The sequence below is a fragment of the Eptatretus burgeri genome, chromosome 5 (assembly GCF_056783735.1).
Source record: "Eptatretus burgeri isolate ZD-2024b chromosome 5, Ebu_testis_v1, whole genome shotgun sequence".
Lineage (NCBI taxonomy): Eukaryota > Metazoa > Chordata > Myxini > Myxiniformes > Myxinidae > Eptatretus > Eptatretus burgeri.
Window position 1 is genome coordinate 114,382,757 of NC_140965.1, and position 15,549 is coordinate 114,398,305.

Here is a 15,549-nt window from a genome sequence, read left to right on the forward strand (position 1 = left end):
CAGACAGGAGAAGGAAGTCAGCCAACTGAAAGAAATAACGAGATTGCAGAATGAGGAACAAGGAAGACTGTGGAATAGGAAATACAAAGAACAAGGAATGAGACAGGAGAAAGAAATCCGTCAATTGAAGGAAACTATGAGATTGCAGAACGAGGAACAAGAGAGACAGTGGAATAAAAAACTGAAAGAGTATGAATTTGAAACTGAACGACAAAAGGAAAAAAATAGGTTGGAATACGAGGAGAAGTTGAAGGAGCAAGGAATGAAGCAGGAAGGAGAAATCAGGAGATTGAAGGACACATGGAGATTGGAGAGGGAAGAACGAGAGGAACAATGGAATAGAAAACAAAAAGAACATGAATCTGAGGTTGACCAATTGAAAGAAAAGCTGAGGCTGGAGTACGAGGAGATAGACAAAGAACAGCGAATGAAACACAGAATGGAGATGAACCAAATGAAGAAAACCATGAAACTGGATAAGGAAAGACAGGAGAGGAAACGAGGAAGAGTAATGAGACAGCAGCGAATGAAACACAAAAAGGAGATTAACCAAATGAAGAAAACCATGAAACTGGAGAAGGAAGGACAGGAGAGGAAACGAGGAAGAGTAATGAGACAGCAGCAAATGAAACACAAAAAGGAGATTAACCAAATGAAGAAAACCATGAAACTGGATAAGGAAAGACAGGAGAGGAAACGAGGAAGAGTAATTAGACAGCAGCAAATGAAACACAAAAAGGAGATTAACCAAATGAAGAAAACCATGAAACTGGAGAAGGAAGGACAGGAGAGGAAACAAGGAAGAGTAATTAGACAGCAGCAAATGAAACACAAAAAGGAGATTAACCAAATGAAGAAAACCATGAAACTGGAGAAGGAAGGACAGGAGAGGAAACGAGGAAGAGTAGTGAGAGAACAGCGAATGAAACACAGGAAGGAAATGAGCCAATTGAAAGAAACAATGAGATTGGAAAACAAAGAGCAGGAGGAACAGTGGGAGAGAAAACAACAACTATATGAGTGTGAAATTGAACAACTAAAACGGAGAGCGAGATTGGAGTCAACGGAGATTGAGGAGCTCCGGAGGGAGAACGAACAGCTAATGGGGCTCAGAGAGAAAGAACGACTCAGATGGGAAGGAAAAAGGAATCAGGAAGAGACAGAAATAAGGAACAAGGAGAGAAAATGTATAGAGACACGGGAGACAAGAGACGAGGTGAAAGTAATTGGGAGGGAGAGAAAAGAACAATTAATACGGAAAGCAAGGAGGAGGCACGCGGAGATCGTGAAAGAGCAAGGAGTGAAAAACAGGGAAGGACGGGAGCGACTTAAGGAGAAAGCAAGGTTGACCTACATAAAGATATGGGAAAGACGCCAGAAAGAAGCAGAGACAAATAGACACGAGGGGACAACAGAAACGAATAAATGTACAGAGACACGGGAGATGGGAACGATAGAGGAGAGACTGCATGATAATGACGGGGTTAGAGACGCACACACACACACACACAGAAGTAGTGGAAGATAATGGGTGTGAGCTCGCGGACTGGGTAGAGACCCGGTGCGAGCAGTTGGATGGCCTCCTCCAGGAACGAGGGGAGGGAGTATGCCCCCTTAAGGCGAGTCACGACCAGGTGGGTTCGGTCGTGCTTTGCGAGTTCGAGGGGAGAAGTGCTGCGAACGGGTGCACGGAGAGCTTGGGGGGTATAGAGGCCCCGGAGACCCTTGTGGGGACACGAATTCCCAGTGTGGTTGTCCCTGTGTGTGTGGTGCAAGGTGTGAGTGCGTCCCCGTGTGTGGAAGCGACCCCGTGTGTGAGTGGTGTGGTGGCGATTGTGCCGGAGTACGTGCTTCCCAGCACGCCGTGTGTAAAAGGGGCACCGCAAGTGGAAGAGGCCGTGTGTGTGAGTGAAACGGCTAATATGAGTGAGGCACCGCGGGTGAGTGCCCCCGCGTGTGTGAGTGAGGCACCGCGGATGAGTTCCCCCGCGTGTGTGAGTGGTATGGTTTGTGTGAGGAAAATGGCACGAGTGAGTGGAAGGCTGCGAGTGAGTGGAGCAACGTGTGCAAGGGAAATGGCATGCGTGAGTGAGCGGCCGAGTGTGAGAGAGACAGCGTGTGCAAGGTCGTTGTGTGTAAGGGAGATGTCGGTCGGCATGTGTGAACATGCAGCCGCGTCTCCCGGTGTGAGTTTAATGGTGAGGTGTGTTAGCGTCGTAACACGCGGGAGTGCGTGTGTCGAATGGCGACGACGGCGACATGTGAGGAAAGAAAGCCGGGTAGCGGCTGTAGTTGTTTCGGGGACCGTGCCGGGTTCACCCAGCCGCGAGCACGAGGTCCGTGCTGTGCAACGCACGAGGCCCCCACGTGCTCGCTTGCGAGAGTGAAGTCCCGGTCCGGAAACGCACGCGGTGGATTTGCCGATCCCGCGGACGGACAAAGTTTAGGCAGGATTTCGGATTTGGACCGGATGGGTTCTCCACGCGGGCGTGTATGTTAAGCTCCAACGGGCAAAGCACATGTGTTCGCGTGGGGAACCCCTCGAGACGTGGGGCTTGTGTTTTTTTTTTATGCGCACGGTGACATCATGGCTGCACGTGGGGTTGGAATCCGGCAGGAGGGGAATCCCTGCCGGATGGTACCGTCCAAGGAGGGACGAGGTACACGTGCAGCTGCATGACGTCACGGGCAGGTGCAAAGTCCGCGAGCTGCGAGTTGCCGCGCTGGTGCTGCGCATGGAAAAAAAAAATAAAAAAAAGCAAGCCTCACTTTCGGGTGCACAGGATTCCTGGGCAAGGGGTGGAAGACCCCCTTCCCAGGGCACAGGATGAAACTAGTTAGGGGGAAGGGTTAGCTTAGTTAGACCGGCTCCATGGGGCAGGGGTAAGTCCTCATGGGGCCCGTGGAATGGATTAGTTAGAGGGATTGTTAGTCAGATTTAGGTTGGGAAAATGGAGTATGGGATTATTTTGGAGACAGAGACAGACTTTGGATGTGTAGTGGGGACGTAGTTTAGCTACGTAGTGTTAAAAGGAACGTGCTGTAGTTTAAGGGACGACGTGGGAGCACGAGTTAGTTAGGGGAGGTAGTTTGAAGGATGGCAGAGTTCAGCGGTGAGTGTGTTGAAGAGTTGTGAGGTGAGTACATGATGAGTGAGTGAGGCCAGCAAGCGGGTCTATGTGTGTGGAGTGAATGGGGAATGCATGGTGCGATGAGTGATTGGGGGGAGGAGTGACTCTCGCCCAAGGGACCCCCGGGGTCAGTGTAGAGTGAGTTAGGGGGTTAGTCAAATTTACAAAATGGAGGTCGTTTTGTTGTTGGTGGGAGTGTAGGCTCGAAACCCGTTTGGAGGGGTGCAGGAGCCCTGTTGACGGGCTGGGAGCGTGGCTGCGAAAGGTGAGTATCGCTGAGTGGGTACCCCGGGCACCAGGCTAGTCAGCCGTGGTAGGCCAAGGGCCCATGGCGTAGTGGGCACGGGTGCGCCTGCTTGGTGCGGGGGCCCGGGGCGCCATTAGCCGCGTGGGCAGTGTTGTGGGCACGGGTGACCCTCGGAAAGGGGCCTGGGAAGCCAGCCTGCCACGTGTGCGTTTCAGGGGAGGTGCCATGGGGGGCACTCCCTGGTGTTTAGGGAGCTGGTAGGCTCGGAAGCAGTGTAGTGCCCGGGGGTGCCATAGCGGGAGATTCGGCAGAGGGTCGTGCCTGCCAAAGGGAGCCACGTGTCCCAGCCATGAGACCGTGTGAGGGCACGGAGAGAAAATTGGGGGGCGAGGCCCGAAATTGTGAGGACACCAACACAGGCGACGGGAATCTGGGTTGTTAGAACCAATAGTTTAAGCGAGAGGCGCTTGTTGAAAGCCCGGGTAGTTTAACAGTTAAATGGTTAGGGTAGATAGGAAGTGTACCCCTCCGCACCATCCATCCCCTCACTCTCGTTGTGGGCCGCTGGACCCACTTTGGTTATAGATCGCTGAAGTCTGGGGAGGCCATCCTGAGGCTTGAATTGGGCCTCGACACAGGACGCTAGCTCTCCCTTATTCCCCTCCGGGAAGGGAACGTAGGGGTTGGGAGTAGGCTAGGTGACAGGATAGGTTAGCCGAACAAAGACGATAAAGGGGGTTAGGGGACGATTTATAGTGGGGAAGTAAAAATAAAAAAATAAGTTGGGGCTAAATTGGATTTTGACAAATTAAGGGAGTGGGTATAGAAGGTGACAGGCAAAGGCGATAGGTTGGGAGGGAGACCGTAGGGTAGGTCCGAGCCCGCCTTCCGAGTGGCCAGCACCACCGCACTCCCTCCACCAACCTCCACTGAACGGCAAAGGCTGGCCAGCTTCATCTGCTGGCTGTGTTGCTGCAAGGCCTGTGCCGGCTGGATCGGCTGCAGCTGCTGTGCTGCAAGGCCTGTGCCGGTCGGATCGTCTGCAGCTGTTGTCTGCAAGGCCTGTGCCGGCTGGATCGTCTGCAGCTGCTGTTCTTCAAGGCCTGTGCCGGCCAGTTCGTCTGCCGGCTGTGTTTGCCTGCAGCGGCCTTCTTCTGCGGGCTGTGTTTGCCTGCTACCTTTGCCATGCCATGCCCACTGCCCCTGTTCACCAGCCCCGTTCAATTTTTGCTTTGCCCCCCCTGTTCATTGCCATGTGCGCCAGGATCAGAAAGCAACAGTTTGCAAGCTGCGAGAACTGCCCTGTTGGCAGCTACAACACGGGCCTGCAGTGGCGGCCCGTGCACCGTGTTTGCGTCCATCCATTCATCCATCCATTCGTTGTGTTCATTGCGTGTGCCACTTGAGCTGGCACGGAGACTGCGTTTGTGCAGCCCATGCACCGTTGTGGTTCACTGCGTTCAGTTCAAAAGGGAAGGCCTTGGACTGCGAGTGAGCAGCCGGCCACGTTCCCTGTCACCTGCATTGTTTGAGTCAGAGACTGCATGTGAGCAGCCTGGCTCCCTGCTAACTGCTTTCTTTTTGCAGAGTTCAGTGATCCTGGGCCATGGTTTAGTGTAAAATTTGTAAGTTAAGGTAAGATGTACTGTAAATATGAGTGCGCCCCCGGCATGTCTGTCTTAGCGCCGGCAATTTTATTTAAGTCGTCCGTGTGAGTGAGTTTGTTTAGGTAGTTACTCAGCCCTCAGGTTATTTATTTTGGGGACACGAATATCATGAATGTCGCACTCAGGGATCCGTAGGTAAAATGTACTAGGGGAAAACTACACATGATGGCACACGAAAATTTGACGACTCGGGAAGAGTCTGTAAAAAGGGGAGGGGGAAGTGTTGTGGTTGACGAAATTCGCAAACCACCATTCAGGTCCCTTAGGTGAGATATCTCTGTAAGTATATGTGTAGTTAGGCCCAAACCCGTTGTTTAGAGGGAATAAATGTCATTTATGCGGCCTGCGACCCTTTTAGATAGCCGTTTTTCTTTTACTATCTTTATTTTGGACCAGCCGCCATTACTACCACCACCAACCACGTCTCAACAGCCATCACACAACAACCACCAACCGCAACGCCGCTTCACAACAACAGCCACGACCTTTACATCTCGCTCTCGCAACCATCGCATCGCTGCCATTTCCGCGCCGCTTGTGGGCACCGATACTGGACTCGTGCAGGGCGCGCACCGAGCAGGGGTGCAAAAGCGCCGGCCTTTCCGAAGCAAACGGATCAAAAACGACTCATGCCCACTTCTGTTCCGTCCTATCGGCAAGCGTGGGGCGATTTGGCCCCGCCTCCAGGTGCGTTGGAGTAATATCGCTATATGGAAATTCATGGATCAAAAAGCATTCACGCCCACTTTTCCTCGGTCCAATGGGGAGCCAGTTGGAGGTGAAGGGTCGGAGGTAAAGGGTCGAAGGTGAAGGAGCGAGGCCACGGGGCATATAAGGGGCTGCGTTCGTCAGTCAAGGCAGTTAGCAGTTTGGAGTCGGTGGAGTTGGGAAGAGCCAGTCAAGAGAGGAGTCGGAGAAGGCAGTTGGACGGAGCTGTGGAGAGTTGGAGAGGTGGCGGCGGCGAAGGCGGTCGAGGGGGTGCTCGTGTCAGAGTCGGGGAGCTGCGGAGGCGAGAGGCCGGCAACGCGACCGAGGTCGTGGTGGAGACACTCGTCGCGGGACCCGAGACAGGGAGATATCCTCCTTCCCCCGAGCATCAACAACCCCCTCCTGTTTCCCCCCGCGCTGAGATAGTGCGAGAAGGGGGCCCCGTTCCCACCCCATACCAGGCAGTCCCAGCGAGGCCCGCGGAGTCGGGGCGCCAGCGCCATTTTGCGGCTCATCACCAGACGTGTAGGCTCGATGTGGTCTCGGCCCCAGGCCGTCTGCCCCCTCATAGTGGAGGGTGGTCCCTTTTTCTTTTGCTTTGAGTATATGTGTTGTCGGCGCCGTCTGTGAAGTAAAACTGTATAAGTGTTGCCGTGTGCTCGGTAGTCGGTTAGATCTGCATTGTTGCATTTGCTTTTTGTGTATTATTGTGTTTCTTCTTCTTTTACATTTGCTTTTGGTGTAATTGTATATGTGTGCTTTCCGTTCATCGCGAAATAAATGTGGTTCATGTTGAACTGTTTTCCCGTTTCGCTTCGTCTTTTCCTTTATTGAATCTCCATCTTACTTCACGTAAAGGGTTGGTCGTGGGCTAAAACACCCGATAATTAATCGAACCGTCGAGGCCGACGATAACACCGCTCGGTTATCCCGATAGTACGGAACGGGTCGCTTAAAGTGGCTCGTGTCCGAAGTCGACCTGCGGCGAGGTGCGATCGCCCGGTCTACCCTCCGTGTGGGTACTTAGGTAGGTCGAATTTGGCGAGCAACCCTATCCCACGCGGGGGCCGATTGGCACGATCGTGGTGAGGCCGAAAGGTCCACCCGTGACTGGTTCCCGGCGTTAGTCCGAGAGGGTCACGACGGGATTGTCCGTCCGGTGGGCGACGTGCCGCGATTCGAGTTACGTGGCCGCTCGCACGCCGGCGGGCGCGAATCCGCAACAATATTTTCATAGCGTATTAAATCTGTGTTTCCCAATCGCGCTGTTCAGCTTTTAAGAGTGCTTTAAATGCAAGTTTCCCAATTGGCCCGTTACCAGATTTTGTCCCTGGTTGTGACCACAGTGCAGTCATTGTTTTTTTTCCATTACGTAACATCAATTACGGTTTTAACTCGTTGTTGACAAAAAACAGCAAAAAATGACCTCACTCGGTTCGGTTTTCCTTCATTTGAATGATTTGATGTATCACTTTGTAAAATTTGTTTTATTCATATTGTCCAAAATACTTTGCTCATCCGATACCTGAGTTTTGTGGAAAATAAAATAAAATAATGATAAAGTTAAAACTTACTATGCCAGGGAGATTTAATAAATATAATTAAAATGAAAACGAGAGAAGAACCTTCAGAGTGTAGGCTTTATTCCATTTGATTGAAGCCGCTTCTACGGGCACATCAGGGAATACAGGCGCAGCAAGGAGTACATAAGCAGTAAGGTATACACGCGCAACTAATCACCGCAAAATAAATCGGTATAAGCACGGAGTCCGATATACTCTCAATTCTCACCATTCAACGAGCACCAAGTGAACCGCCGCCGTAAACGACAATGCCCCTGGGACAATCACCCCCGACCGAGCCGAACCTCAGCTTTATCTATTCCGTGCTCGAGCCGTGCAACATGTGATCACACGTCACGACCTTCAATTCACCACATTCTCCGCGTCTTTAAAATGTAACTAGAGGCCCAACTAACGCACCATGGTTACTTCAGCGCTAAAGGAGTATACATTTCAAGCAACGCGAACTATCTAAACTACAGAAGCATACATGCCAAGCAGTGAGGATTATTTTGAGTTGTAGGAGCATGGTAATGAGCATCGATATATTATGTAACGAGCATATAGGAGCATGAGCATCGAGGATGCCGATAATCCCCTTTACAGATTGAGTCGGCGAGGGGGTATTATCCGTCGACCTCTCCGGGAGTAGATGGCGGTTTCACTTGAGGGAGGCTTCCGATCCTCTTGGTGAGCCTCGACTCGTGCCGGAGATGACTCCCCGATCGCTCTCGGGTGGAACGCGGCAGCTCCGTCGTCACCCTTCTCGGGTGGAGTTCCTGGGGGGGGAACACCTGGGGAGGGGATGTCAGAGGGAGGAGTGCCAGATGGTGGTGTACGAGTTAAAGGAGGAGTACCTGAGGAAGCCAAATGGCGAACCGACACAGTGGTCTCCCTGCCATCCGGGAGCCTGACATGAGCATACTCTGGATTAGTATCGATGAGTTCGACCTCTTCCACCATGGGTTCATACTTGCTTTGTCGTACCGGGTGTTTCATGAACACTGTTCCGGGATGGGTTAGCCAGTTGGGCACCGATTGGCCGTCAACATAACGCCGGTGGTGAGTAAACATTCGTTCGTGAGGAGTTGCATTGGTGGACGTGCAGAGCAAAGAGCGTATGGAATTCAGAGCGTTGAGAAGGGTAACCTCCCACTGCTCGGGCCCCAGTTCTCTCGATTTCAGCGCCAGAGTTACGGCTTTCCAAATAACTCCATTATATCGTTCCACCTGCCCATTACCATGTGGGTTGTAATCCGTCGTTCAACTAGTTGCTATGCCGTGCTCTAATAGGAATTGTTTTAGCCCGGCCGACATGAAACACGGCCCTCTGTCTGAATGTATGTACGAAGGTTTTCCAAACATAGCGAAGAGGTCAGACAGACATTTCACGACAGTGCCCGAGGTCATATCCGAGCACGGAAATGCGAAAGGGAACCTTGAGTATTCATCAACAACAGTGAATATGTATCTGTTGTCTGTCTCGGTCGGCAGGGGCCCTTTGAAGTCAATGTTTAGTCTCTCGAAGGGAGAAGTGGCCTTGATCAATCTGCCAGAAGCCGCGCCATAGAATCTGGGTTTTAGTTCAGCACAAACAGGGCATGAAGCATTCATTTGTTTAATATCTTCAATAGAATAGGGAAGGTTTTGTCTGCGCACGAAATGTGCCATTCTGGTTACCCCCGGGTGGCACAGAGACACATGGAGGTCTTGCAAAGCCCGACTGATTGTCGCCGAACAGTAGACCCGAGAGAAGGTGTCTGCAGCAGGGTTTTCCCTCCCGGGCCGGTAGACTATGTCGTAACTATAGCAAGCTAGGTCTATCCGCCATCTCATAATTTTTTCATTCTTAATTTTCCCGTTATTTTTCCCATCAAACATGAATGCCACAGATCGTTGGTCCGTAATGAGCGTGAAGTGGTTTCCCAGTAAATAATGTCTCCATTTACGCAGGGCTTTGACGATGGCGTACGCTTCCTTCTCTATTGCCGAGTGTCTCTGCTCGCTTCCAGAGAGAGTTCTCGAGAAGAACGCGACGGGCCGCCCAGACTGATTAAGCCTAGCAGCTATCGCGTGATCAGAAGCATCTGTTTCCACCACGAAGGGCACCGAGCTATCGATCGATAATACCACGGAATTACTGATATCATCTTTGAGGCTGTGGAAAGCTGTTACAACAGCGGCATCTGGTGGAAAGTTTTTGCAATGCACTAGGGGATGTATTTTCTCGGAGTATTGGGAAATCCATCTTGCATAGTAAGCGAACATGCCGATCACCCGGCGCATTGTCTGCAGGTCCTGAGGTGGGGGTAGCTCACGAAGTGGGCGCAATCATTCAGGATCAGGCTTAATCGTGCCGTCGGCTATCGTGTAGCCGAGAAGGTCAATTGACCTTGCCGAGAATACGCATTTCTCGTAGTTGAGGGTCAGATTATATTTTCTAGCAATGCTCAAGAATCTGTCTAGATTCATGTCATGTTCCCCCTGATCCTTACCGCACACTGTGACATTGTCCACGTAAACAAAAGTGTCTTTGAGGTTTTCATCTGAGATGATGTCGTCCATAACCCGTTGGAAGCAAGCTACTCCATTCGTGACACCGAACGGAATCCTCCTGAATTGGTAGAGGCGTCTACCTGCCTGGAATGCGGTGTAAGGTATGTCTTCCTCTCGGATGGGAATTTGATGATAGGCGCTTCGCAAATCGATGGTGCTGAATATCTTATAATTGGCCACGCGTTCGACCATCTCGTCTATGCGCGGCAAAGGGTAGGCATCGAGTTGGGTGAAACGATTGACCGTTTGGGAATAATCGACAACCATTCGTTTCTTATGATTCTGATTGGCGGTGACCAACACCTGTACGCGCCATGGCGAATCGCTCGGTTCTATAATTCCTTCTTCCAGTAATCGCTTGGTTTCTGAAGTGAGGAAATTCATATCAGCAGTGGTATATCGCCGCGATTTGATCGCTATCGGTTTACAGACCGGCGACAAGTTAGCGAACAGCTGGGGGGACGTTACCTCTGCGGTGGTCAAAGCATTTAAAATTAGACGAGGTTTGCTTCCTCCAAAGGGTATTTCGACGCTCGTGTGCTGCTTGAGGACATTATGACCCAGAATTACGTCTGCGCATAAATCACGAAGCACCAGTACCCTTACATCCCGATGCGTGTACCCTTTTACGTCCAATTCAACATTGCAGTACCCTCGTACGCGGGACTGTAGTGATGTGGCGGCCATGCATACCGTATTGTCTGTCGGGTGGATCTTCCATTTCCTGCCCTTCACAAGCGAGCTGTTGACGAAACTTTCAGAGCTACCGGTATCAATCAGAGCCTCAGCCATATGCCTGTTAATTCGTACCTTGATGATAGCCTTGGATAGATTCCCCGGTGATGCTGCAGTTAGTTTCTTTTGTGAGTAGAGAGCCGCAGAAGTGGGTTTATTTCTCCTTAGAGTAGATTTACATACCCTGGCATAATGCCCTTTCTTGTCACAATTCATGCATGTGGCATCTCTGGCGGGGCATTTGTGGCGGGGTCTTTTGTACCCACAAAAGAAGCATTTACCAACCGGAGTAGTTGCTGAGGAGTTTGACGAGGTCTGGGTATCCGGCTCCTCGGGTTTTTCTCCATCCCCTGTGTCAGGCTGTGTCTGTGTCTGTGGGGTTCCTTGAGTTTCCACCGTAGCAGCGCTCATTAGCAGCATTGGTGTCCCAAATGACTCAGATTGCTGCTGAGCCGTATCCATCGCTCGAGCCTGATCGACTACCTTTTCAAGAGTGGGTTGCGCTTTCTCTAGTAAGCGTTGCCGTATGTGGGCTGATCTGAGTCCTTGGATAAATGCCTCCCGGGTCGCTTCATTTCGGTGTTCCTCGGCGTTTACGGCCCGGAAGCTGCCGTCTTTTCCAAGCTGTTTCAGAGCTTGCAGGAACTGATCGATTGTCTCCCCGGCTGCTTGCTTGCGTGTGTTGAGAAGATGTCGTATGTATACCTCGTTCTTGCGCTTCACGTAGAGCGCCTGCAGCACGTCGATCGCTGCTTCGTAGGTGTCACACTCCGAGAAGAGCCTGTATACGCTGGGCGAGACATGATTCACAAGGGCGGCCAATTTGTCAGCTCCCTCTTCGATGATGGTCAGATAGTGTGAGAAGGAACGGAACCAATGCGACCATTTCATTTCTGAGGCAGTCGCGTTTGGGTCTGCGTCGAACCTCTCTGGTTTGTAGATCTTGTCCATCGTTGGTTGAGAGAGCCGAGAAAACCAAATGGAATAAATTGAAATGAAAACGAGAGAAGAACCTTTAGATTGTAGGCTTTATTCCATTTGATTGAAGCCGCTTCTACGGGCACACCAGGGAATACAGGCGCAGCAAGGAGTACATAAGCAGTAAGGTATACACGCGCAACTAATCACCGCAAAATAAATCGGTATAAGCACGGAGTCCGATATACTCTCAATTCTCATCATTCAACGAGCACCAAGTGAACCGCAGCCGTAAACGACAATGCCCCTGGGACAATCACCCCCGACCGAGCCGAACCTCAGCTTTATCTATTCCGTGCTTGAGCCGTGCAACATGTGATCACACGTCACGACCTTCAATTCACCACAATAATTTTCAATGCTTTTCCAAGAAGATTTGTTTAATTGACCTTGAATTCAGGCAACAGCTGCAAACCTTACCTAGTTTGCAAAACATGAATCTCATTGACTTTGCCTTCTCATTGTGTTGCAAAATTAGTTTGCATAAACACACATCTCATTGACTCTGCTTTCTCATTGTATTGCAAAGTTATATCTTATCTGGATTGTAAAACTAGAGTCTCATCGGCCTACTGAGGCTATGGACTTTTCATTGTGTTGCAAAGCGATACCTTATCTCTCTAAACAGAAGCTCTACAGGCCTGCTGAGGTCATACACTTTGTGCAAATGCTCAACTTGCTTATGGAAATGAAAGTTTCTCTGTCCACACATACCCTGAAGCAAAGCACACATCCATGTCTTCACTGTTTTATCTTGTTACTCACATATTTTATGATGTATAGAATTGTTTTTCTCTTTGCTTTGAAATACTTGTTTAACAAAGCTTTCTTGTAGTCTGGTATTGAATAACCAGTACCCTTTGATGCTTTGACCCCTTCCTATTTCCAATCATATAAAAGACCATGTATCCTGGCTCAGTCAGAGATCTGCTTGTACACTTGAGACAAGCTTTTCTCTCCATATGTGCGTTTATACAATAAATGATCTATTAGATGATAAAGTGTTTTTTCTTCTGTGTAAAATTTCCACCACACTTCCCCAGCCTCGATGAAATATGATACACTAAAGTTCAAGGAGGATACAAAAGGGAGGCTGATGACTGCACAGGAACAAGTAAGTTTATGGAAAATGTGCTGGGTATAGGATCATACTGTTGTGGGCGGGGGGTCGGTGGCAAGGAACGGCCGGCAGGTGGAGCAGTAGAGCTGTCTCCCACCGAATACCCGGAATTGCAGGTCGTAACCTTCAGACAACTCCAAAGGTCACGGGTCACTTAAGGACCGTGCTCACCAATTCTTCGACGGCGTGGAGTAGGGTTAATAGCCATATTTCAATATACCTAAGTACCCACGTCGTCAAATTACAGGGGAAGTCACACCCTCAATGGACTTTGTCGAACCGGGTCGCTTTAGCGACCTCGGTTCGGTGTAACCGAGCGGAATTACCAAAGTCCGTCGGTCCAAACGACAACTTACAGCCCAATCGGCTTACTGGTTCTCAAGCACGAACTGTGCTGGGTCAATAATAGAAAGCACAACAACGAGTTGCTACATTGAACAATTGGGGGGGGGGGTTATTTATACTGGGGGAGGGGAGCACAAAAAGAGCAGAGTTAAACCAACTATAATATGGAATACAATTAATGTACATGGCACTTAACATGTTTCTATTTCAGGACGGGCGCCACCGACACACACCCAAAAGAAATGGTGACCGCGCCCTTTATTTGGTCCTTCAGCTCGGGAGGGAAGGCGAACTGAGGGCAAGAGCCTGCACTTGCACCTGTCTGCCTCGTGCGATCTGGTCGAGCTTGTCCGGTGGCAGGACTCGAACCCACTGCCACAATGCAGCACCAAGCACCAGGGACGAGGGATAGAGCGATGGACGCCAGCCAGCATGAAGACGGACGAGGCGAGAGACGACGAGGCGACCAGTGATCAAGGCCGAAAAAGCTTCCACTGATCAGACGACACCAGGCGAGGCAGACCCAGACAGCCAGACTGAATGCGCAGATCACTCTGCCTCTCGTGAGGTGGGAGGGATTTCTTTCCTCGCCACTCGCCTCCTGATTGGACGGTTGCATCGCGCGATTCGCTGGCCGTCCCTCATTGGACAGGCCCACGGTAGGTGGGGCAACTCCCACCTTTCTGGGGCGGAATCGGAGCTGAGGCGATGAGCCTCCTGATTGGACGAAGGGCGCGCCCTTGCCCTCGTGGGCGGAGTCAGCTCTGGAGCGAAGGGTCCCACCCACGTCCACAGCCAGAGACATGTGCGTTATGGCGTCGGTGGAGCGAGGCGACAGTGCTGCTGTTGTAAAAAATAGAACCCTGACTAAAAAATAAACCCGCAGCGCACACATTAAATTCCCATTAGACATAAGGGACGGGACCCTCTCTATAAACACATACTTATCGAAATAACTAAACTTTGGGACTGCTGACTGTGTGCAAAAGGCTTCCAAATCCGTAACAATATATATAGTGGTGGGGGGGGGGAATGTTGCCATCTTGGGGGCTAATCTACTTTGAATAAAGAGTTAATAACTCTGTCTAAAATGTGTTGTGGGAGGAAGCAACATTTTTCTTGAACTCAGTTTTCTTGCATTATTTTATCGACCCTTCCTGGCAACTGCCCAGGGGAGCCCCCCATATGGAGCTCCCTGGAGTATGTAACACCTTGGATGACACCAATGACTGAGATCGCTGGAAATGTAACCGTATCTCTGGATGATGTGGATGTGCATGGTAAGTTAATTTTAATGGTAACTGGAAAATATGTTGAGAGAACATGAAAATAGCACTGGTTAGTTGGGCAGACTGTTTCATTGCATGAAATTTTGTGAATCATTTATTCATTGCAGATATAGCAGGTTGAGAAGAACTACTGAAAAACTACAATTTTTGTTATTTTAAATGATATTCAGCCTCGTTGTAGTTTCACACTAATTTTGGAATCATCATAATTTTACACTCTTGCAAGTGGCAACAGCTTTCACCTTGTTAAACTTCACTGAGGAATTTTGAGAGAGGAATGACTGGTTTAGTTTTGTTTTGCTTAATTTGATTTCAAAGTCATCCAAGTAATTTTTTTTTCTTTCCATTGACCCATTATTTTCTCATCCCAAACACAAATCCTTCAGAATGGCTGGACTTCAGTTCAATTGAACATGAGGAAGAAGAAGAGATGGTGGAAAGAATGCATGTCCGAGAAAGAAGAAAGCATGTCCGAGAAATGGTTGAGGAAGTGTTCAACACCGGTTTAAAAATTTTTTTTAAACAAGTAAAATTGCCACCCCTGAGTCATCTTTCATTGTATTGCGAAACAAAATGATGTGCATATGTATATCATCATGCGTTGTCTTTGTGCCAAGTGCGAATAAAATCGGTCCATACATGTCTGAGATCGGGTTGTGGACGCACGCACGCATACAAAAAGAGAGACCAAATCTACAAGCCTCCATTTTGGACTCAGTCTAAGATGATTTTAAAGATCATTTTTTAAAAACAATCTGGAAGTTCAGCACGACTGAAGCAGTCTGATCCACTACCCTCATTCACTGTAATAAGACGACATCGAGTCGTAGTTTAGGAGATGGAGGCTTTATTGATCACAATTGAATGCAGCGTCAATTGGTATCGTACATAGCCACAACTCGGCGGCCTCTTCACCCCGATACTGCACCCTCTCACATGCCACATCCACTTCCCAGGGGCCGCACTTCACGGCTCCTATTAGTGTTCTTCATGATGACAATATAAACATTCAATTTAAATAAGTTGTTCCTCGATGGTATACTGGGAATAAACAGACAGACATAAATAAATTGCTTAACTCCACTTTTCACTTTGCATACGCAGGGTAACTAAACCACACAATGAAACTTCAATGGCTGCAGGAAGAACTTGATCATTATAAACGTCATCCATTCAGGTGCAACAATAGTTTTGTTGGGATGTTCACAAGC